We start from the raw sequence: 24,889 nt of genomic DNA, 5'->3' as shown, positions 1-24,889 counted from the left end.
AATAACTCGCTCATTGGTTGTTGGTAGAAAACTTCAGTCTGCCATGTATGCCTCTCCATCCAGGCATAGAGCTGCCTGTGTGTCCTAAAAGCTGGCTCTCTCCCAAAGCAAGCAATTCAAGAGAGCAAGAAGAAAGCTTTGATGTCTTTCATAATCCAAATTTAAGAGTCACACTCCATCATTTTTGAAATGTCCTATTAGTTATCAAGTCAGCTCTGTTCAGTGTGGGAATGGACTGCACAAAGGCATGAATCACCAGTAGGTTGTCTTGGGGGCTGTGTATCAGATTCAAATCATGAGATAATAGAGAAGATGAAGATGAAATTTTGGATGACCATGGATAATGGGGGTAACTTAGACTTCTGATGGTGAATTAGGCAAATCAGGATATGAGGCACGATGGGATTGGTCCTAAAAATCTCTTAGAGGAGACTGGCAGTCAGTTCTAGTGCTACTATCTTGAGCATATCATTGGGTAAAGTTTTTCAGGCATGTGTTCCTTCAGGGGGTTCCTGGTAATGAGATCTCAGTGATTGGTGGCTGCTTCCCAAGACATCACTGGGTACTATGGCTGAGTGAGGAGTTTGAAGGTGCAAAAATAGAGGAATAACAGGCTGAACTTTCAGTTTCATTCTAATTCTAGCCGTATCATCCTCTTTCCCAGCTGGGAACTGGAGAGCTGTTATTGACCTCAGTTCTTCCATCAAACACCGTACCCCATCTTCCTTTAATTCCTTCTAAAAAACCATTTTTAAACTCTTACTTCTTTCTTGGCATACCCAGTGTGTTATTCTTCACCACAAAAGCTCTCTCTACTCAGTAATTTAAAGCAGCTTATGTCAGAATGACATTAATTATGTCAGAATCCATTGAAACCCCTTATGAAAGATATGTTGTCATAGTTGTTAAGAATGGAATGCAAAGAAACTACTCCTTTTGCAGTGGCTATGAGAGCCCACTGGATTGAGGAATTCAATAAATGAAGGCAGTTAGAGGGGATTAAGGATAAGTCAACTTTTCAAAAGGATAGAGTATATAATTTCCAAAACACCCATTTCTGGGTATAGGCTGAAGACCAATATCTTTTGCCTGTAACTTGTTTTAGCAAAATTCCAGCATTTAATTATTGGTTTGGTGAATGACCACACCAGACCATTTAGTGTAACATGACAGGCCCTGAAGGGAGTAGTCAGTAATTTGAAACACTAACCATGTGTTTTGTCTAAAAAATTAATACCTGTAGCATGATTGGAGTGTCATGGTTCCATGAATCAAAATGAGGAAAAAACTCCATACTATTAATAAAGGCAGCTACTGTTCTGTCTTATGGCAGACATAATAAATGCTATTTATTAACTATTTACTATGTGCCATTGCTGTAGATGCATTATCTCATTTCACCATGTTGACCACTATACGAGCTAGATAACAACAAAAGGGGCTAATATTTATTGAACACACACTATGTCCCACAAATGTTTACATGTTGTATTTATCTCACTCAATCCTTATTATATGATAATATTATTATCCCTGTGTTGAAGATGAGAAACCAGAGGATTGAAAAGTTTTATCATCCGTAAATGATAGAGGCAGGATTTGAACTTATCTAACTTTGGTGTTTATATGCTTAACAGCCATACTGCCTAAAAAAGATGATAGACCCAATTCATTCTGACTGACCTTGAGGAAGCAGAAGACTATAGACTGATATGGGTAATGTCTTAGTTCCAACGAATGAAAAATATTTAGTTCCATTCCGTCAGGTTTAATTACAAACAGCACTTCCCATTGGACTTTTCAATGGAGATCCTTGATTTATTTCAATGATTAGCAAAACGAATTTGTAATTGTACAGATAGATTTAAAGAGCTTGCAAATAATTTTTTAGAAATATATCAGTAGCTGCCATTTGTTACAGACATTATCACAAATACTGACTACAACCCCACTATGTAGTCACCAGGGCATTGGACATTGCTATGTCATCTACCCAAAATGGTTAATCACCACCTTCCTCATGTGTAACAATTTTATTTGAACTATGTACCTTCCTGTTGTGCTCTTATGGTGCAGATGAAGTGAATCCAAGGCCCAGCCTGATGAATTATAGTGAAACTAAACCAGTTATAGTGACATAGCTCCCCTTCCCAGTCATTGGCGTGGGCACAGGCATAAAGCACAATTCTAGCCAGTGAGACATCAAGAACAGGCTGCAGAGGGATTTCTGGGAAGATTGTCTACACAGGCTTAGAGGCACATAAGAAGACCATGTCCTCTTCCTCTAATGGTCATTGTCATGTCTGTGTGTGATGCCTAGAACAACTTCTCCTCTTTTATGACAATGAGAGAAGTTGGATAAGCACCAAGGATGACAGACAAAAAATAGAGGAAAAAATACCTGAGGTCATGATGATGTTGAGTTATTAACTCACTAACCCCACTTGCCCAACCTCAGAACTTCCTGCTATGTGAGATAATACATTTTCTTTATCAAATCAGGTAAATCAGGTTTTTGGCAATCTATAGCTCAAAGCTTCCTAACTGATAGATTTATCATCCCTGTTATGCTGAGGGAAAATGGAACTCAAGAAAATAGTACTTGTTCAAGTTCACATCCAGTAAATGATGGAGCAGGATTGATATCTAAGTCTGCATGATCCCAGAGCCTGTGCTTCACCGTTACGCACCAGCTCTCACCCTTCCTTCTCTAGACTCCATTTGTATTACAAAACTTGTATTTCTTCTTGGAGAGTTGGGGGCAATCAAAATTAATGTTCTCCTGCATAATGAGTGTCTCCATCTGTTTTGCTACAGAGTGATGAGTAAGGAGTCTTTCCAGATCTCCACAACACTTTGCCAGCACACATACACTGAAAACTTTCAACTCTTATATTCAGTGCCAGGGGTCAAAATGCCTTGATGGCCTGCCATTGCTTATAGGATAAACTCAGGACTCCTTACTAACGCCTGCAAAGACCTGCTAATCTGGCCTCTGCTTTGCTCTCCAGCTTTTTCTTTTACTCAGATAGCCTCATGAGGTAGGACCTAGGACAAGTATTATTTTCACTTCCTCTAAATACACCCTTCCTCCAGCCTCAGAGCATCTGCAAGTTCTGTTCCCTCTGCTTTGACTGCTCTTCTCTTTTCTTCTAATTCTTCAGGTCATAGCTTGATATCACTTTCTGTCCTCTTTTAAGAGTTTTGATTCTTTAAGGCACTTACCATGGTGGTACTTATCTCTTCATATTCATTTATGTATTTCATGTCTTCCCCACTAAATTGCAAGCTCTAGAACTTGAGGAAGTAGAAGATTTATGGACTCATATGGGTAAAGTCTTAATTCATTTATCAATCATGTTTTGAGGTACTGAAAGGCTAGCGTGGCTAGATCATAAGGAGCCAGGGGAAGGAAGTATGGTTTAAGATGTAGTTTAAGAGGTGACATGGGACGGAGCTGTCCCCATTCCTATGGGCCAAGGTGAAGATCGTAAAGCCATTTCACACTGCAGCAGACATCTGTTGGCTGCTCTGTGTCTTCAGGTGGAGTGCATTGTCCCAGATAATCAGCTCAAAGTCACAGAGGGGTGCTGACTCTAACCCAGTCCCACCACCTCCCCACCAGTCCACCCTTCACTCAACTCCAGATGCCTCATTTCAGCTGGAGATGTACCAGGCTGTTGTCAGGCAAGTTCTGAGTTGGAAGAACTGGGACAGGTGTTCATATTACTTAATATCCCTCCCACAGAAAATCTCACCCTGAATTCACAAATAGATGCCCCATTTGCTGTGTGGTGTGGAACATTTTCTCCCCTCCCCTCTTCCTGGAGGGAAGGACTCACAGGGCTTTTTATAAGTAATTTTAGCAAGTTTCAAGGCTTTCTCGTGTTCATTCATCAACTTGCCCAGAAACTGAGGAGCAGTGCGGGGCTGATTTTCCAAGGACTGAGCTGGGTGGAGTTTTCTTTACTCACCTGCAGCTCTGAAGGCATTCAGGCTGTGCTGAGTCCCACTGCAGGATGTAACTTGGTCTTTCATACATTAAATTAGTCTGATAAAAACTAGACAAGGAGTGCTGAGGGGGTGGAAGGTGGAATTTTGCTACTGAGGTATTTTTGTTTGCATGAGCTTTTAAAATAAATGTCATCTTTGCCCTTCTCCCCTCTCTCACTTCTGTAAAGAAGGACAAAGAAGGAAAACCCTGTCCTCTCAGGGCAGTGTTAACAGGAGAGGTGACCCCAAGACCATATCTTCTCTGGCAAAGGAAGCCCTCTATTTATAAAACTAATAAATCTAGAATGTGGACTGAGACCCTCCCCCACCCCTGCACATCACCTCCAACTTTTGTTTTTAAAAGTTGCAAGTTCCAAACAGCTGTTCTTTAGAGCTCAGTTGCAACTTCTGTACCTTCCTCTCCTACCTTCTCCTAAACGTTTAGCTAGTTTTCTACTCTAGCTTCTCAACCATATCCATGAATTCAGACATAATTCCAATGAGAATTTTACAGAGGCCATTTTTCTTTGGCAGGAAAACGTCTGAAAAACAGCTTTGACTCATACACATAACCCCTGAGAAATAAATTTTGAAATGGGATAACATCTGAACTTCTATTTATTTATTCAAGTATTAAGCTGGGGGGCCTGGGATGTGACTGGGATGGTTTTATGCAGCACCTCTGAGAGGAGGGCTCTGCCATGGGATTGCTTGGGTTCAAATTCTGGATTTTAGTTATTATCTGTTTAACTATAGACAAGAAATATGAGGAAGTTACCTAAAGTGTTTCCTCATGGTGGTATATAAGATAATTCAAGCAAAAAGATTATTAGGCACAGCGCACAGTGCCTCACATGGTGTTAGCTCTCAGGACTTTGGCTATTTGGGATGGTTACTAGGAAAGTAATGCTAGTCTTCAGAATGCATTTCTTCCTGTCATTTCATTGTTTTCACCAACTTTTATTTTTAACCAATATTGAGTACCCAGTATATAAGCCCAGGAGATTCTGGCATTTGCATGAATGAATGATCCTTGGGTCCAGACCTCAGTTGCTCCCAACCAATCTGAGTGCACTGGTGGGCAGTCAGGGCCCCTGAAGGATGCATTTCATGCTCTGCCTCATCCCACTCTAAGAGGAGAGAGCCCTCTCAGAGCCCTGGTGAGCACCTGATGTTTCATACACTCCGTGCCCACGGCGGCAGCCACCTCCTGTCCTGTGAGCACTGTAGCTAGGCGACAAGCACACTCCAGGCAGGGATGAGGAGGGCTCCTGGCATGAGCCCAGCCGGAACAGCGCTTACCAGGGCGGCGATGCCAAGGGCCTGCGTGTCCTTGATGCTGTGCTGCTTTCCTTCCAGCGAGAGCCAGGCAGAGGGCGGAGGAGCCACTGGGGAGACCGGCGCTGCGCAGCTGTCTGTCTGGTGGCTGGGGAGAGGAAACAGACAGACGGCACGAGTCCCCTGTCACCAGATTATTTATGGTCCGTCTTCCCCCCCAACGGCTGTGAACTCCAGGGTCACAGCGCACCTTACCAAATAGAGGGATGTTCTGGCTTCTGTTCTTGCCAGCGGGAGACAAGGAGCTCCAAAACTTCCCCAGGACTAACAAAGCCCCTGACCGGATGCAGTCAGAATGCTCTGGTGTGTTTCTATTTCCTATTTCCAGGGCCAAGGGGGGCAGAACCTCTTTCAAATGGATCCTCTGCCAACTTCTTCTCTCTGCATATCTAATCCTGGTTACCTGTTGATCCTCCTCACTACTCCATGTTTTCTTTGGTTCATAACTCCTGCTACTATTACTGAAGAAAAGAGAGAGAGAAGGAAAGGAACAGAAGGAACAGAATGAACAGATTGAAGGTCTGGTGTGTGCAGGCCCTTGCGAGCTGCCCTGAGGGATCGAGCACAGTGATGTGGCTGCTGTGTGTGGTCCGGGACCTGCGGACCCACAGGAACACAGATAGGCCCATGTCTTCGCTTTCTCTTCTTCCTTCTATCAGACACACAACATGGGTTTCCAAAGAGACACAGTCTGCCGCTCTTACTTTATTCACCACCCTCCTTGAACTCGAGCACCAATCTCTCTTAACCACACCATTCTGAGCCCTGCTCTAAGCAGCCTCTGGCCCTCACCTGCTTCTCCACCTTCCTCCTCCAGCTTCACCTAATCCCCGGAACTGGACTCTCTGTTTCTTTCTAGGCAGATGCATCCTCAACCCAAAGATGGCCTTTGTTTCCACCTGGTGTCAGAACTCCTGACCGGTGAGGCCCACCCAGGACTGGCCAGGAGCGTCTGCCCAGACTTCAGGGTCAGGGCATAGAACACTGAGACCCAGGGAAACACAAGGTCCGCCTCCCGGAGGGCCACAGCCTGGCCAGGAAGCAGCAGCTAACTGATTTTAGTAAGTGCAGCAGAGCCCACGCGGGAGGGGGTGGTTAAAGCCGCGTCTCCCTGACTGCTGTCCTTGCGCCAGCTGCACAGAACTAGCCCGAAGAACACAGTCCTTGGCCACATTCTCAAACTTAGGAATCACATTTTTAACAACCTCCTGATAAAAATTTCATGTAATTAAAATTTGAAGATCATGTAAATATTATGGAAATATTAGCTACCGGCAGTATTTTTACTGAAAGCTTAAACATGTCCCCCTAACAAATAACAGGTGTAGGTGGCAAGACCATTCCTTGGTCAACTAAGAGGGAACTCTGAGGCTTTGAGAAAATTACTTTGCTATTCTGGCTTCAGCCTTCTCACCTCTGTTAGGAGAGGGTTGGTTTAACTGATCTCCCAGATCCTTTCCAGCTCGGTTCCCCTCTGAGTCCAGGATTCGCTCAGCATTAGCTGGTCTCCAAGAAGAATGTGAAAGGAACCACTGCAGTCCTGGAGGGTCAGGGAGAGAAGGTAAAGACATAAGCATGACATGGTTAACATGTGGACAGGGAGGGGTGCGGGGAGCAGCAGGAGAATCCAGCTTTGTAACTTCAGACAACTGTGTGTAAATATTTGTTAAAGGATCCTGTCTGCACCTCAATTTTTCCTTTTGAAAAAGGGGGAAAATGAAGGCTGCTGTAAGACAATGTTTATAGGACATACAGGACAGGCCCCAGCACATTGTAGGTCTTCAATAAATGGTAAATATTATTATCATCATCACACAGTATAGTATTCAGGGTTAATAAATAATACCGTGTCTGCAAGATCCCTGGTAGAAGATACGGTGCAAAATAAATGCCCAGAAAATGGTAATTCCTTTTTTCTACATACTAGAAACACACTATTTTAAATTATTTCATTCATTCACTCACTCAACAAATATATACTGAGCTCCTGGTCTGTTGAAGGTACATTGTTGATTTAGGGGATACTGAGATAGCTGTGATCCTGGCCAGCTTTATAGTCTAGGAGGAGATTAGGAGAATGAAGAGATTATTAATATACTGTGTAATTGAGGCTGAGCCATAGGGACAGTCAGGTATTGTAGAAAGATAAAGGCACCATCATGTACCAGGCCAGCAAAGAGCAACAGCGCAAAGACCCAAAGGGGAGAACGAGCATGACACAGCCATGGATGTGAAAAGGGTGGGAGAAGTAGGAGATGCCAGTTCACAAAAGGCCATCTAAGTCTTGCTGTTCACAGCTTTTCTTATCACAACTGGTGTGTTTTAAAAAAAGTACTCTATAATTATAAACTAGGTGGAGGAGAACTGAGTATAAAAACAAGTCAGGGACTCTAGGCAGGAGGCTGATGCGGCAGTGCTGGTAAAAGATGATGGTGGCTGTGGGCATGGATAAAAACAGATTCCAGGCATGCTTAAGAAGCAGGATGTATAGAACCTATGATTGATTGGATTTGGGGATAGGGAGGTAGAATTTTAGGATCAGTAAATTGGTTCCCCAATAATCAGAGGTAGTATTTTAGGATCAGTAAATTGGTTTCCCAATAATCAGACTGAAGCCTCCACATTTTCTCATTAACTATTGGTTAAAGTTGACCTGAATGTGTATTTAATGGGTTTATTTTAACAAATCAATCATTTTGTTAACTCAGGTTCTTTGTAATTAGACCACAGTCTCCCAAAGGTTGGAAGAATTATATTGAGTCAGAACTCTTATTTTTGGCCTTTAGGGCTTAGGCTTTCCATTAATTCAAAATCAAACTTCCTGGAACATCTTCCAATGCAATAATGAACTTTAACCACTTGATGGCTACATTTCAAAGCCCTTCATATTTTTTCCCCACCTCTGGCAATTTTATGTGTATTCCAATCAGTTGCCTCTGGGACTACATAAATCTGCCTTTTTCTCCTTTTGTAGAGTATCCATTCTTTCACCTGCAATACGTAAGTATTTTGAAACTGTACTGGACCCATGGTTGTTGGTCTTCACTAAAATTATTTAATTAACAAATATCCAAATCAATGGATATCAATGAAAACCTAGTTTCCAAACATTTGGGACAGTTTGAAGCTTATGTTTCATTTCTTTTTTTTTATTAAGGTATCATTGATATACACTCTTATGAAGGTTTCACATGAAGAACATTGTGGTTACTGCATTCACCCTTATTATCAAGTCCCCCCATGCCCCATTGAAGTCACTGTCCCTCAGTCCAGTAAGATGCCACAGAGTCACTACTTGTCTTCTCTGTGCTACACTGTCTTCCCTGTGAAACCCCTGACACCATGTGTGCCAATCATAATGCCCCTTGGTCCTCTTCTCCCCGCCTCCCTACGCCTCCTCCCCCACCCCTATCCTTTGGTAACCCCTAGTCCCTTCTTGGAGTCTGTGAGTCTGCTGCTGTTTTGTTCCTTCAGTTCTACTTTGTTGTTGTATGCCACAAATGAGTGAAATCATTTGGCACTTGTCTTTCTCCACCTGGCTTATTTCACTGAGCATAATATCCTCTAGCTCCATCTGTATTGTTGCAAATGGTAGGATTTGTTTTCCTCTTATGGAGAATAAAATTCCATTGTGTATATGTACCACATCTTTATCCATTCATCTGATGGACACTTAGGTTACTTCCATATCTTGGCTATTGTAAATAATGCTGCAATAAATATAGGGGTGCATATGTCTTTTTGAATCAGGGATCTTGTTTTCTTTGGGTAAATTCCTAGGAGTGCAATTACTATGTCAAATGGTATTTCTATTTTTAGTTTTTTGAGGAATGTCCGTATTGCTTTCCACAATGGTTGAACTAATTTACATTCCCACCCACAGTGTAGGAGGGTTCCCCTTTCTCCACATCCTCACCAGCATTTGTTGTTTCTTGTCTTTTGGATGTTGTCCATCCTAACTTGTGTGGTTTGCAGTGATTAGCGATGTGGAACATCTTTTCATGTGCCTGTTGGCTCTCTGAATTTCTTCTTTGGAGACGTTTCTGTACATACCCTCCACCCATTTTTTAATCAGGCTATTTGCTTTTTGGGTGTTGAGGTATGTGAGTTCTTTATATATTTTGGATGTTAACCCCTCATTGGATATATCATTTATGAATATATTCTCCCATGCTATAGGATGTCTTTTTGTTCTACTGATGGTGTCTTTTGCTGTACAGAAGCCTTTTAGTTTGATGTAGTCCCATTTGTTCATTTTTGCTTTTGTTTTCCTTGCCCAAGGAAACATGTTCAGAAAAAAGTTGCTCGTGTTTATATTCAAGAGATTTTTTTTTTGCCTATGTTTTCTTCTAAAAGTTTTATGGTTTCATGACTTACATTCAGGTGTTTGATCCATTTCAAGTTTACTTTTGTGTATGGAGGTAGACAATAATCCAGTTTCATTATCTTGCATGTAGCTGTCCAGTTTTGCCAAAATCAGTTGTTGAAGAGGCTGTCATTTCCCCATTGTATATCCATGACTCCTTTATCTTTTATTAATTCACCATATATGCTTGGGTTTACATGTGGGCTCTCTATTCTGTTTCATTGATCTATGAGTCTGTTCTTGTGCCAGTACCAAATTGTCTAGATTACAGTGGCTTTGTAGTAGAGCTTGAAGTCAGGGAGCGTAATCACCCCAGCTTTATTCTTCCTCCTCAGAATTGCTTTGGCTATTTGGGGTCTTTTATGGTTCTGTATGAATTTTAGAACTATTTGTTCTGGTTCATTGAAGAATGCTATTGGTATTTTGATAGGGATTGCATTGAATCTGTAGATTGCTTTAGGCAGGATAGCCATTTTGACAATATTAATTCTTCCTATCAATGAGCATGGAATATTTCCATTTATTGGTCTCTTTTTTAATTTCTCTCATGAGTGTCTTGTAATTTTCAGGGTATAGGTCTTTCACTTCCTTGGTTAGGTTTATTCCTAGGTATTTTATTCTTTTTGATGCAATTGTGAATAGAATTGTTTTCCTGATTTCTCTTTATGCTAGTTCATCATTAGTATGTAGGAATGCAACAGATTTCTGTGTATTAATTTTGTATCCTGTAATTTTAATGAATTCAGTTATTAGTTCTTGTAGTTTTGGGGTGGATTCCTTAGGGTTTTTTATGTACAGTATCATGTCACATGCAAACAGTGACAGATTAACTTCTTCCTTACCAATCTGGATACCTTTTATTTCTTTGTGTTGTCTGATTGCCATGGCGAGGACCTCCAGAACTATGTTGAATAAAAGTGGGGAGAGTGGGCATCCTTGTCTTGCTCCCAATCTTAAAGGAAAAGCTTTCAGCTTCTTGCTGTTAAGTATAATGTTGGCTGTGGGTTTGTCATATATGGCCTTTATTATGTTGAGGTACTTGCCCTCTATACCCATTTTGTTGAGAGTTTTTATCATGAATGGATGTTGAATTTTGTTGAATGCTTTTTCAGCATCTTTGGAGATGATCATGTGATATATATCCTTTTTGTTGATGTGGTGGATGATGTTGATGGATTTTTGAATGTTGTACCATCCTTGCATCCCAGAATAAATCATACTTGATCATGATGGATGATCTTTTTGATGTATTTTTGAATTCGATTTGCTAATATTTTGTTGAGGATTTTTGCATATATGTTCATCAGAGATATTGATATGTAATTTTCTTTTTTGTGGTGTCTTTGCCTGGTTTTGGTATTAGTGTGATGTTGGCTTCATAGAATGAGTTTGGTAATATTCCCTCCTCTTCTACTTTTTAGAAAACTTTATAGAAGATGGATATTAGATCCTCACTAAATGTTTGATAAAATTCAGTGATGAAGGCATCTGGTCCAAGGGTTTTGTTCTTAGGTAGTTTTTTGATTACCAATTCAATTTTGTTGCTGGCAATTGGTCTGTTCAGATTTTCTGTTTCTTTCTGTGTCAGCCTTGGAAGGTTGTATTTTTCTAGAAAGTTGTCCATTTCTTCTAGGTCATCCAGTTTGGTAGCATATAATTTTTCAAAGTATTCTCTAATAATTCTTTGTATTTCTGTGATGTCTGTAGTGATTTTCCTTTCTCATTTCTGATTCTGTTTATGTGTGTAGACTCTCTTTTTTTCTTGATAAGTCTGGCTAGGGGTTTTTCTATTTTGTTTATTTTCTTGAAGAACGAGCTACTGATTTCATTGATTCTTTCTATTGTTTTATTCTTCTCTGTTTTATTTATTTCTGCTCTAATCTTTATTATGTCCCTCCATTTACTGGCTTTCAGCCTCATTTGTTCTTCTCTTTCTAGTTTCATTAATTGTGAGCTTAGACTATTCATTTGAGATTGTTCTTTTTTCCTGAGGTAGGCCTGTATTGCAGTATACTTCCCTCTTAGCACGGCCTTTGCTGCATCCCACAGATTTTTGTGGTGTTGAGTTACTGTTTTCATTTATCTCCATATATTGCTTGATCTCTGTTTTTATTTGGTCACTGATCCATTGATTATTTAGGAGCATGTTGTTAAGCCTCCATGTGTTTGTGAGCTTTTTTTCTTTGCATAATTTATTTCTAATTTCATACCTTTGTGGTCTAAGAAGCTGGTTGGTACAATTTCAATCATTCTGAATTTACTGAGGCTGTTTTGTGGCCTAGTATATGATCTGTTCTTGAAAATCTTCCATGTGTACTTGAGAAGAATGTGTATCTTGCTGCTTTTGGGTAAAGTGTTCTGTAGATGTCTGTTAGGTCCATCTGTTCTAGTGTGTTGTTCAATGCCTCTGTCTCCTTACTTATTTTCTGTCTGGTTGATCTGTCCTTTGAGTGAGTAGTGTGTTGAAGTCTCCTAAAATGAATGCATTGCATTCTGTTTCCCCCTTTAATTCTGTTATTATTTTTTTCACATATATAGGTGCTCCTATGTTGGGTGTGTAGATATTTATAATGGTTATACCCTCTTGTTGGACTGGCACATTTGTCATTGTGTAATGTCTTTCTTGTCTCTTGTTACTTTGTTTTGAAGTCTACTTTGTGTGATACAAGTACTGTAACTCCTGCTTTTTTCTCCCTATTAGTTGCATGAAATATCTTTTTCCATCCCTTCACTTTTAGTCTCTGTATGTCTTTGGGTTTGAAGTGAATCTCTTGTAGGAAGCATATAGATGGCTCTTGTTTTTTTATCCATTCAGTGACTCTGTGTCTTTGGTTTGGTGCTTTGAGTCCATTTACATTTAGGGTAATTATCTACAGATGTATACTTATTGCCATTGCAGGCTTTAGATTTGTGGCTACAAAAGGTTCAAGGGTAACTTCTTTACTATGTAACAATCTAACTTAACTCATTTAGCATACTATTTCAAACACAATATAGAGGTTCTTTTTTTTCCTCCCTTCTTTTTCTTCCTCCTCCATTTTTTATACATTAGGTGTCATATTCTGTACTCTTTGTGTCTCCTTTGACTGACTTTGGGGGTAGTTGATTTAATTTTGCATTTTCTTAGTAATAAATTGGTCTACTTCCCTTACTGTGGTTTTATTTTTTCTGGTGATAGCTATTAAGCCTTAGGAACACTTCCATCTCTAGCAGTCCCTCCAAAATACACTATAGAGATGGTTTGTGGGATATAAATTCCCTCAATTTTGCTTATCTGGAAATTATTTAATCCCTCCTTCAAATTTAAATGATAATCTTGCCAACCAGCATATTCTTTGTTTGAGGCCCTTCTGCTTCATTGCATTAAACACATCATGGCACTCCCTTCTGGCCTGTAAGGTTTCTGCTGAAAAGTCTGATGACTGCCTGTTGGGCTTTCCTTTGTATGTGAACTTTTTTCTCTCTCTGGCTGCTTTTAATACTCCATCCTTATCCTTGATCTTTGCCATTTTAATTATTATATGTCTTGGTGTTGTCTTCCTTGGGTCTCTTGTGTTGAGAGATCTGTGCACTTCGGTGGCCTGAGAGTCTATTTCCTTCCCTGGATTGGGGAAGTTTTTAGCAATTATTTCCTCAAAGACACTTTATGTTCCTTTACCTGTCTCTTCTTCTTCTGGTACCTCTATAATGCGAATATTGTTCTGTTTGGATTGGTCACACAGTTCTCTTAATATTCTTTCATTCCTAGAGATCCTTTTTTCTCTCTCTGCCTCAGCTTCTCTGTATTCCTGTTATCTAATTTCTATTTCATTTACCATCCCTCTACCTCATCAAATCTGTTTTTAAGTCCTTCTATTGTATGTTTCGCTTTGGATAATGTTTTTTTCAAAGTTTCTGTCTCTTTCTTGAAGTCCTCCCTGAGGTTTTGAATATTTTTCTGTAGCTCCATGAGGATGTTTATGATTTTTATTTTGAATTTATCAGAGAGACTGGTGATTTCAGTTTTACTTGGCTATCTTTCTGGTGTTTGTGGGATTTTGGTTTGTGCCAGGTTCTTTTGACATTTCATATTCGTAATGAATAATATGGAATAATAACTTTGTGTAGGTGGTAGCCTCTAGTGCTCAGAAGCTCTACTCTCATCATCTGGAGCAATTGTGGGGTTCGCAGGTGAACAGTGCTGGTGCCTACTGGGAGGTAAGAACTCTTTCCTGTTTCCTGGCTGCAGTGCCTGCCTCCATTGCTAGGGCCAAGTGAGCAGGGAGGAACCTCTATGCTATGCTCCTGTAGCTGCCATAGGTGGGGCCACCCTCTGGCTGGCCTGGCGCAATGGAGGGGCAGCAGGTTTGTGAGCCAGTACTGGCTTGGAGGAAGGAGTGGCAGGCTGCATATTGCAGTGGGGAGCCTCAGGGCTGTATTGCCAGCCAGGAGGATATAGTGCTTGAAGCTCCTGAAAGTTCCCAATCTCCTGGGCTGAGTGTGCCAGGGTGATTTTGTCCACCTGTCCTTTCTCCTGAGCAGCAAGCTCTGTGCAATCCTTACCCCTTTAGCAGCCCTCTTGTTGTTGGGAAGTCCCTCAGATTGCCCACGTTTCTTTTGTCCCAGAGTGGCCAGTTGTGGGTACCTGTTCTCCACAAGCAGCTAGAATCTCAGTCTCTCCAAGTATTCTGTCTGTCTTGGCTTTCCAACCCCAATAATCTCCAGAGCACCATGTAATGTACGGTCTTGCTCCCAGATCAGATCTCCAGGGCTGGGTGTTCAGCAGTCCTAAGGCCTCCATGCCCTCCCCACTCTGTTTCTATTCCTCCTCCCAGTGAGCTGTGGTGGGGGAAGGGCTTTGTTCCTGCCAGATTATGGCTTTGCTACTTTACCCTTTTCTGTGAGGCCTTCTCTTTTCCCCAGGTGTAGTCAGTCTGTCACAGTCTTCTTTCCTGTCACTCTTTCAGGATTAATTATATTTGCTATATTTTCATATTATATATGGTTTTGGGAGGAGGTTTCTGTCTCACTTCTCATGCCAGCATCTTTAATTCTCCTCTACTTCATTATGTTTCATACCTTTGAAATTTAGATAATTATTGTTTCATATCAAATAAAGAAGTAGAGACTTTATAAAATGGTTTGGATGCATAGATAGCAAAATAACATTATAACCATATTAATAGAACTCAATAAAAGAAGAAAATCTTTCCTTTTATTCCTTATCCATTTGCAATTCTAATTCTAAAGCTTACCTAAGATTTTTTTTAATTAGGCATATGCACCATGCCTTTTTTTTACTTAACATTTAATATAAACATTCTAGTTTGGCAATATAGTTTTACCATGTTAACTCTTACTGAATGTATGGTAGTATTGATAAGGTAAGCCAGAACATTCTTGGTCATGTCCTACTGTCATACACTAAGCCATTTTTCAACTCCATGATAATAAATAATGCTGTAATATTTTCTAGAGATACAGTTGAGCACGCTTGAGCAAAATATGCTTTTCTGAGAGTAAAACATTAAGATGTATAGTAAATCTGACCATAGATGTGTCATCATCTTAGAGATAATGGTATTTGTCAACTGAAAAAGACCAGCTATATAACCTTAGAGAAAAACAAAGTCACATCTAAGCATTATTGATGGAAGAAGTAACCTCAACAATAAGGCAATGATTCAGTAGTTCCAATCCCACCAACAGAGCTGGCTGTCCCTGAATTGGAAATGGACATAGGGGTTTGCAGGCAAATAGTCTTAGAATATGCAAATCCCAATGACAAAAATATTCAAAGAAGAGTTTTAGTCTGATATTATTAAATATTCAAAATTTTTAGCTCTTTTTGATTTCATGCTGACCAAGTGAACTTCTGATTAGAATTTGGTTTTCCATGCAAGTCTGCCTCAGAGAAAGAACATGCCCTTACAGTTTCAAGTATTTCTAGCCCTCCTATCAAATGTCTCTCATCATAAATTAATATGTTGACTTCTCATGCAATTTTCTACAAAAAATACACTAAACAGATGTATTTCATGTATTTCTGATGCCTATGACGATATATTAAAGAATCACCATTTTAATTGTATACATCAGTCTCATGAGCTTAGCTAATATAAAATGAATCTGAGAGAGATCTGTTCAAGATGTACTAACAAAATCAAGTTTGAGCCTATAGGACTGAGAGTCAGAGGCTAGAATATAGTAAATTCACCAAGGTGTTTATTCTACACTATCTAGTTTCTTGAGACTGCTTGCCCCACTTTTCTCCTGGTGGTCACACATCAATATGACCACTGGTGTCAGATATAGGTATGTATAATTTCTACACAGGAACTCTTGTGTTAGTCAAGGGTGGATTCAAAATTTGAAGAGCATGAAGTTTATATGAGTGGAGAGGAACTCTTTAAGAAAAACAATACAAAATCATGACTGCAAATTAGTAGGCAATTCAATATTTATTCATAAATCACAACAAATTATAAACTGAAAAACAACATGTATATCATGATAACTGGACATTTGGATTAATTAGATGATATGTCTCTACAATAATTTCTACTACATTTTTGGGAGTATATTCTTTAATAATGTGTTCATATAAAAATGATTTTGCAATATTATTTTCTATAGAGAGAAAAGCACATATAATTAAATCTTTCTTCTAGGATGGTTGCATCATTGAGAGTTTAGAAAAATTTATTTTATCTCACTATTGATTATTGTAAATGTCTTCTTTTCTAATATACATATATACACAAACATACACACACACACACACACACATATATATATATACAGTGCTATATGTAATATATATATATATACACATTCAATGAATATATAACTACATATATATATATACACACATACATTTAATGCTATAAATTTTCCTCTCTCTATATATATTTTCCAAACATTTGTTTTCCAGTGTTGCATTTGGATATTTTCTTTGTATCTCTCTTTCCATTCACTATTTTCCATTTGGCTGGTCTAATTTTCTGTGGAGGTTTTAATTTCAATTATGTTTTTCATTTCTAAAAGTTCTATTTAGCTCTCTTCCAATTATTCTTAGTCATATTTTAAGCATTTTATACCTTATTCATATTTCAAAATTTTTTCCTTTAAATATAAAACTTATTCTGTGTCTGATAATTCAATATCTAAAATATTTGTTAGTCTTATTCAATTATTATTTCATCTTCTGACATTCATGTAATGCTTTATTTTTGTGTGTCTTTTGTGGTATTCGGCTACAAGTTGCTCATTTTCCTTCAAACTTACCTGGGGATATTTAAAGACTGAACAGAAATCATTTTTCTCCAGAGAGAACTTAATTTATTTTTTAGCTACTTCCTGGCACCACCATCAACCTGTACCAATTCTTAATACAATTGTATACTTGGGGTTGTGTATATCACATTAATTTGGGCCACAAATATGCATGAGTTCTGGCTTGTGGTTTCAAATTCTAAGAGGAATTTTTTCCTTTCCACCCAGTGCTAAGGTAGAGACTAGCAATTTTCTGGCAGTTTCCTTATGTTCAACAGGTTTTTTTCTCATTTGTCTTACAAAGAAGATGTAGTCTTTTCAGGTGCTAACTTTTTACAACCATATTCTTCTAGACAATCTATCCTGAGTGGACCCTGGATTTTATTTCCTGTTCTCTGCACTCTATATAGTAGCCAGAGTGAAAGTTCTCATTCTCCTAGGTCCAGCAGAAACCGTCAGCACAAAAGTTGCCTCTCTTTCTTCCTTACAATCCAGATGATTCCAGACCGATTTTCAGTCCCTGCAAATTCCTTCTTATAGTTTCAGACCCATGATGTACTTTCAAAGTATTCAGCCTTTAAGTTGTTTTAATCATCTACCATTGTGCAGAAAGGAGATAACATATCAAGCCTGAGGCTGTCATCCTTACAAAGTCCCATTTACAAGATTGGCCTTTGTCTGGTGTCTAGGGGCTACCCACAATTCCCAGGACTGATGAGAGTGTTCTCCGTGCCTAAAACTATTTGCATAAGCAATGTAGTTTATGCTGAACACCTGCTTTCCTTCTGGGAGTCTAGAATATTGGTCCACGCTAGGCAGAGAGAGCCTATATGATCAGCCTACAATAAAATCTCTGAGCAATGTTTCTCTAATTAGCTTCCTGTGTAGACAACATTTCACAGGTGTTGTTATAACTCACTGCTGGGGGATTTAAGTGCATCCTGTGTAACTCCACTGGAACTCTTGGAAGCTTATTCCTGGTTTCCTCTGGACTGAACCCTGTGCATCTTTCCCTCTCCTGACTTTATTTTGTATCCTTTCACTGCAATAGATCTTCACTGAGAACCCAACCATATGCTGAGTCCTGTGACACTTCCTAGTGAATCATAAAACCTGGGGGTAGTCTTGAGCACCTCCAACATAGCCATACTGACAGAAAATCTCCCACTATACTTTCTTCAAAGAGGTTGCGCCCTCTCTAATGACTGGAAATCACTGTAATCCAGACATGTTAGAGATAGCAATTGTATTACTTTGCTAGGGTTGCCATTGGAAAATATCACGGCCATGAATTTCTCCTCCTAGCCCTGTTCTTTATTGCGAATCTAAGGCAAACCAGTGTGCTCTTTGTATATGGCTGAACCAGTATGCTCGACCCTTCTGCTGGGATACCCAAGTACCACATTTTGGTAACAGTAATTTCATGACAAGTCTTTCCACAGTTACATAAGTTTAGGAAGTGTTGATAAAGTTGAATGGATATCTTTACTGCAGAAGCACTCAGAGCTTTTAAAGCATGAACCTTTAATAAAAAGATGGTAAGCAGGGTTTTCAAAACTTATTCCACCTCAAAACCCTTCTTTTTCTCTAGAATAGATGTTAATATCACTTGAGACACTAATGTTCCTGAGGTATAGTTTAGAAAATGCCAAAATAAAAAGTTGCCTACTGTCTTTTGAAAAGCCTTAGGTGCTTACAAGTTTTCTTTACTTCCTTATTTATTGGTTTGAGTCATATTTAGTAAATATCCTTCTAGCTATTTGAATAAAATCACTAGAGCTTTAAATCATTCTGAAATGCGCAGGTTTACTTTCAGAAGCAAAAGTCCACAGTGCCCTTAAGCTAAAAATAGCTCATGCTTAATAGGAAAGAAATAGTTATATGCCTACTTGGGATAACCAGCTGCTTTGCTGCTCACGACTTCAATATCCTTATCTCCTTAATAAAGTTGAGCTGCCACACGGCAGTGCTTTCAAATAAAACTATTTATGTGAACAGATCTTGTAAATTAGCAAGCACCATTCATGGGTAAGAAATTGTAAATCTACAGATTTGTTCTTTCTTAAAACTTGGGAAGAAATGATACATACATTAGAAATAAATGCATTCGTTATTTGAAAATTAATCAACCCTGCTGTTTGAGGGAAGTCTTTTTTTGGTACCTTATTGGAATGGAAAGAGAATTCGTGTAGATTTCTTTCATGGTGACCAAAAATGCTTTTGGTAGGGATTTACAAAATGCTCACAGCCCCGTGATGGCCACTGGATGAGAGGTTCCCCAAAGATTTCTTTAGCCATTGGTCACATAAAAGGCCAGAGTAGTCTGGTGGCTGTGCCTGGGAGACCCAAACATCTACATTGCTTTTGTTACTGAGTCAGCAGATTACTGTCTTTTCATTCCAAAGAACTTCCCACCATAATTGTCATGGTCTCATATTTTGAAATATTTTGGTTCTCAAATAGTATTTACTAAGTGTAACTTACTCATTTTTCCATTTTATGTATTAACCCTGTAACTGCTCATTAACTACCATCTCCCCTATCATTAGCAAATAAACTTGAGTTCCAGTTTGCCTGAGGAGACTTATTTTGGAAAAATGTTCAATTCTTGTTAGGATTTTTGAAACGTTGAATGTTGACACCTCCTGGAATTCCTCCAGTTCCTCTGAGAACCCAGACTGGGAACAGCTCTTCACAGTCTGTGAGTTGGTGAACAGTAACTGTGGGGTTAAAGAGGAGTGAGATGTAAGCAGTGGGCAAATGAGTGAACAGAACTCTCTATCACAATTCTTGTTTGATGTATGATATGTTGGCAACTTTCTTCTTATGGCGCGATCCATTCATTTTTACCTTAGACTCCATGGTCCTGCAGGGTAGTACTCAGTCCCACTGTATAGACTAGACACATCTCTTGCAGCAATAGCTAATGCCATGGCTGCGTTCCAGGTGCCAGAGCTAGAAAGAGCACATGGCTGGAAGGAGAGTAGGAAAAATGAAAATCGCTGGTGAAGCCTATCTGCCATCAAGTTAAACGAGTGTGGGTGGAGAAAAAGACAGGTAACAAAGCCCAAAGGTCAAGAGCCAGACAAACACAGGAAGAAAAATGAGCAGCAGGGGCAGAAATGAAATGATAAAATCCAGAACATTTTCAGAGATCAGTGAAAGATCGCTTTTGCTGAGCCCAGTGACTTGGTGGACAGGGAGTCTGCCTAGTTTTAAGACTGGGAGCCAGGGCCAAACACCAGGCCCTGTTTTTATATGCCTGTACCTCTCTCCTTGTGCAGGGATGATGGATTAACTTAAAGCACAGTAACTCCCACAAATGCTTTCCTCTATCGGCTAACCATTACTCCTATCTCAGCATCTTACCCTATGCGAATAGCCACACACACTGTTCAATCAAAAGCCCAGGGGACTATGTGCCCCCACCCCTCTCCAAACACGAAATATGAGCAGGTTTCTATGCCTAAATCCAAAGCACTATTATTATCCTGTTCTCTCTTTTGAAAAGAGGAAACAATTTGTGATGGATCTGACTCAAGAGGAAGCTGAATGCAAGACTGTAGGAGGCCTCACCGGAGGCACTGATTTGGGATTCAGATGAAAAGTCCCCGAGTGTTCTGATTTTTCAGCTCTAGTATTTATTTAAGCCAAAAGATCAGAGCTGGTGTACAGTACAAGCACGATCATTTCCAGCATCTCACATCTTACATTTGTATATTAGGTTAATGAACGATCTCTCCTGTGTCATTGCATTTGGATTCGAATGGCAGCCCTGTGCCACAGACAAGGAAGAGATTAGTAACCGCAGTAAATGATGACCTGGCAGGAGTGGGAAGCTGCCACTTTCCCAAGGCGACCGAGGAGGCATGTGAGTTCACACCTTATTTCTCAGGGACAGAGCTCCATTTCCTGGTCTGGAATGTGAGAGGGAAGAGTTGACATCAGTTCTTGGCCCTCTGCTTCCCATAGCGACCTGCATCCTCGTCTGAGCCCTGTTGCAGCTGTCTGCAGTACTCCTCTCCCACAGGTGGTGTGTGCTCAGCCCTTCCCAGAGGTGACTGGAGTCAGAACGGGTTGGTGGTGTCAGGGTACACCCTGGCCATAACAGAGGGACAGCGCCATCTGAATTCCCTGAACAGCTCAGCTGCTATCTGCTGCTCTTTCTCAGGGGTCCGCAGGCACTGTGCATTCTCCTACCCCCTCTCCTGGACACTGGTTCTCTAAGGGAGCCCCATTTATTATATTCAACAGATGCCCACTGTCTGGGGTTTGCTTCACGTGTTAGCTAGTGACAGTCCCCAGGTCTGCAGGGTGCAGACTTCTGCTCTTGTTCTCTGTTTCCTAAGCTCTGTGGAACCGTGTGGAGCCATTCAGCTCAGTGCCTGGCACTGGCCCTGGGTCTGTGTATCCCTGATGGATATTGCTTATTCTCAGTTTGGCCTTCCTTTTATTCCTTCATGTTTTTCAACCTTGAGAATTGTTCAGATCTGTTTAAAATGAGAAGGATTTTCAGACCCTCAATCTTGCCTTATTGATTTTTATTAGCATGCCTTAAATGATTTTTATTATTAAAATGAGTATAAGGTTTAAAAATATGAATTTATGTTCCTTACCAGTAAGCTCATCTCTTTCTCCCTTGCATGTCATCTGCCACCAATGCTTTCTTATTAGTTGGAGTGGGGAAGGAAGAGGATATGATATAAGAGAAAAAGAAGGAAAACCCAAGGCCAGGCTCTTCCGGCTTTAGCAACACTTGCAGAAGCCACAGATTGATAAGAAAAGAAGAAAACAAAACCATCACTACTAACACAACCTGGCCTCTCCAGCCCCAAGAGGTACTGGGAAGAAGGGGAAGGCCAGTGAGGAGCGGGGAATGGAGAGGGCACAGCCCCATTAACCCTTTGGGAGCTTAGAAAGAAATCACTTTGCAGACTGCCCCACACCACCTGGGGGTGAGTAAGTCAAAGGTGATTTTGATTCAACATGTGAGAGACACACTTACTGGTCCAAACTCAGTAAGTGGACACGGAGACAAAGAGAACAGAGTGAGGTTTTAATGACGGACTTGCAAGACCGGGTGTCTGGTGGGCAGGCCTTTCGGGCCTTCGGGGCCTTCGGGGCCAGGTAATTTATTCCCTAGTATGCAAGTCCCTCCCCTGCTTCCTCATTGGCTGAGTACTACAAGGTTCACATTCTTTCCCAGACGTCGCCTAAGCCAATTATATCCATATTGAGCCTTCTCTTACATTTGTCTTAATTTCATTGGTAGGTTTAAAAAACTCAAAACAGGTATAGCCAGGTCCTTACCAATTCCCTTCACCCTCACCCCCACTCTCAGCCTGAGCAGCTTCCTGGCATATTTTCTACCAAGTGTCCCTTTGTTAATACCTTACTGTTAAAATGTTTAAACCTCCTGGTGGGAATAAATCACATTTAGGTTTTATGCTTTTTCTAACAAACATGAGCACAGTGGTTCTCAAAGTGTGGTCACCAGATCAGTAACATTACTTGGGAACTTGTTAGAAATGTAAATTCTTGAGCCCCACCACAGACCTATCATTGTCATTGTGCTTAGGGCTCATATAGAACAATAAAACCAAAATAAATTTTTAAAATCCAAATTGAAAATATTAATAGAATGTGGTTGGTGTTGAATTTTACTGTGTTTTTGCATCTACTGAAATTATTATATATTTATTTTTCCTTTGTTCTTTCATGTCTAGTTTGCTTAACATAATGTTTTACAGATTCATTCATTTTTTTTGGTTTACATGCGTCAGTGTTTGGTCCTTTCCATTGCCGAGAAGATACTGTTATGTGTACATAGTTCTTTATTGATTCTCCTACTGATGGGTTTCTGAACTCTTTCTGGCTTGGGCTATTATGTAAAAAGCACCTGTAGACATTTTTGTGCAAAGGTTTTTGTGACTACATTTTTATTTTTCTTAGATAAATGTCTAGGGGAGCAATTTTTCCTTTTATTTTCAAACCTTTCTATCCTTATATTTAAGGTCTTTCTCTTGTAAGCTTCATAAAAATGGTTCCATTTTTTTTCATTCAGTCTGATCATATTTGTCTTTTAATTGGAAAACTCAGTTCAAAATGAATGTGATTACAGATATATCTGGGTTTAAATTTACAATCTTTCTGTTCCATCTTATCTATTTTTCCTTACCTTTCTTGCGTGCTCATGGATTTATTTTTTAATTTCTATTTCATCTGCTCTCCACTTCAGTTTTCAAGCTGTTCCTTCTTTTACTATTCTTTTGGTGTTTACCTTCCAGATTACAGCATATGGTCTTGATTTGTTAAAACCTGACAAAGTAGTACAACTTTGCAGACAATACATAAAGTTTAATATATTAACCCTGTTTACCCTAGCCCCTTTCAACTTACGTGCTTTTATTGATACATTTTGATTCCATGTATATTTTAAGTTCTGTAATATGTATTACTATTGTTTTACACAATTTGTTTCACTAACTAGGAAAAGGCCATTTTCTGTTGTTCTTCCTACTTTTTGCATTTCTGTGCTTCTATTTGTAATCATTCTTTTTCTCTCTGAGGAACTTCATTAATTCCTTAAGTGGGGTCTGCTGATGGCCAGTGTTAGACAGTTATTTCTTTTAACTCATGGCACATACTACTCCAGCTTCTACTTTGTTTGTTTTCTGTTGAATCAGCTGCCACCTTTATTTTTTACTCATTTGAAGAAAATATTTCTTATTCCTCTGGTTGGCTTTTAATATTTTGTTCTGTTTTTAGCTTTGAACAGGTTTTACTTTGATAGATTTAGATTTGATTTCTTTGCATTTATTCTACTTGGGCTTCCTAGTATTTGAATATGTGACTCGATCATTTTTGTGCACTTCATAAATCTCAGCTATCATCTCTTCAGACAGTGCCTCCCCTGCATTCTCTCTCTCTCCCTTCTTTCCGGTGTTCCAGTCCCACCTGTGTTAGACCTTTACATATGCCCATGGACCTCTTGCACCTCCTGTGCTATTCTTTTTTTTTTTTTCCTAATTTTTATCCTTCTCTCTGTCCATACTTTAATCAGTGTCTTTTCTTCTGATCTATCTTGCAGTTCACTAATCCAGATTCATCTCTCCTTACAAAACACCCCTCACACCTACATGTACATGGTATCAATCTTTTTTCATTCCCATATCATGCCCTCTCTGCCTTTTGTCACATTGCCCTCCCAGCCAGAATGATCTTTTTGCCCTCCTCCACCCATGAAATATCTATACATCTTTTAATATTGATATCTAACACCATCCTCTCTTCCATAATGTTTTTCTTGACCCTCTCCAAATAGAGCCACCCACTCATATATCACCACTTACCTCATACAGACCTCCCTAGGAGCTACACTACACTTCATTCACTTATCTGTTTACACATCTTCCACCAGTAGATGAGGAGTTTCTGTACCTTACTTATCTTCAGATCTTTAAGATTCATCCCAGAGTCCAGCACACAAATAGTAATCGGTACCTTGATGCTGAGTGGATTAGTATAAAATATTCAACTCTGGTTACACATTAGAATCACACTGTGGGGGGGATGTGTTTTGAGAAACACTGATGCTTAGTCACCATTTCAAACCATATCCAGAGGTAGGATCTGGGTATCCGAACATTTTTCAAAAAACAACCACAGGTGATTGTAATGGGCAGCCTGGGTTGAAGATTGCTGACTTAGAGAATTTGCTCCAGAAAGGTGACTTCATAGCATGATGGGCTGACAGCCAAAAAGGTGTTCCAGTGGGGAACTGAGTGCACCTCGTGAAGGACACTGGATGATGTGCATGTCAGAGTGATGCCTTGGGTGCAGCTGTCCACAAGTGTACGTTACCAAGAGCCCTAGCGGAGACACAGGGTGTGTGTGTGTGTTCAGGAGGTGAGAGTGAGGAAAGGAATCCCCAGGGTC

This window comes from Manis pentadactyla, chromosome 4 (genome assembly GCF_030020395.1).
Source record: "Manis pentadactyla isolate mManPen7 chromosome 4, mManPen7.hap1, whole genome shotgun sequence".
NCBI lineage: Eukaryota > Metazoa > Chordata > Mammalia > Pholidota > Manidae > Manis > Manis pentadactyla.
This window is presented reverse-complemented; position numbering follows the sequence as displayed.